Source organism: Theobroma umbraticum, unplaced genomic scaffold, assembly GCF_002168275.2.
Source record: "Theobroma umbraticum cultivar Fairchild unplaced genomic scaffold, ASM216827v3 scaffold_51.0, whole genome shotgun sequence".
Taxonomy (NCBI): Eukaryota; Viridiplantae; Streptophyta; class Magnoliopsida; order Malvales; family Malvaceae; genus Theobroma; species Theobroma umbraticum.
The window spans coordinates 1,471,141-1,472,164 of record NW_018397260.1 but is presented as its reverse complement, the minus strand read 5'-3'; positions in this window follow the sequence as shown (position 1 = coordinate 1,472,164).

Here is a 1,024-nt window from a genome sequence, read left to right as displayed (position 1 = left end):
TGTTTTGCCCAGGTTTCTCATGGTTGCTTCTTTATATAGGGTAGGAGAAAGCCTATCTTGGGAAAAGAAAAATGGAGTTGGAATGACTTAACACAATCTTCCCTCTATTTATAGCCTCTTTACTATGAATGGCATGGCATCTTGTTTTTCTGCCATATAAATTTAGCATCTTGTGTTCCCCTTCAAAAATAGAAATTGACATTGATGGTTGGGAGGATTGACTGTTGAACTTACTATTTTCAGTATCAAATATTTTGAGCTGGTTTTCTCCAAGTTGGAGAACCAATTAAACACATTGGAAGGTAGCTACTAGTAACAACCTGATCCAACCTTCTCAGATATTCTCTACTTACCGTTTCGTTGCAAAAGGTGCCTCCCTGGGTTGGAAACATTGGCTTTTGCTAGAGATACGGTGATGAGAAGAGTGTTGTGTTGGAAGGGGATTTGTCGTTGAACAGGACCATTCCGACATAAGAAGTCTGGTACAGAATGTAGAGAAGCTGCTTTGAGTCAATGTCGGTTCACGTTAGAGGTACTTGCACGAGTGTCGCTTTGTGATATTCCCAGATATGAAAGCAACCTAGATGAACTTATCTCTCCGAATACAAGAGTGCTCCACTTTCTTCGTAGACTTTACAAATGGGCACTAGCTATGCTGACAACTGACATTTTCCGAAACACACCGAACTTCAACTCCATTAGTCTGGTTGAATCCAGTCCATCTTATTTAACGGCAGGCCACCATATATTGTAATGACAAAAGAAAATAAACGAAACTCTGAATATGGGATAAAAGGACTCAAATTGCGACTAATGTAAGTTGAATATAGATCATTGAAAGCTTCCTAAACTCTATAATTGTGTCTGGAGCAGTAAAATAATGTTTTACAACTGAAATAAAAACAAAACTAGGCATTCCACCCAACATTGCATATCATTCAACAATACTAAGGGAAAGAAAGAATCAAAGGAAGACACTATTCACTTATCTTCTCAAAACAATTACAGACACATTCCTATCGGC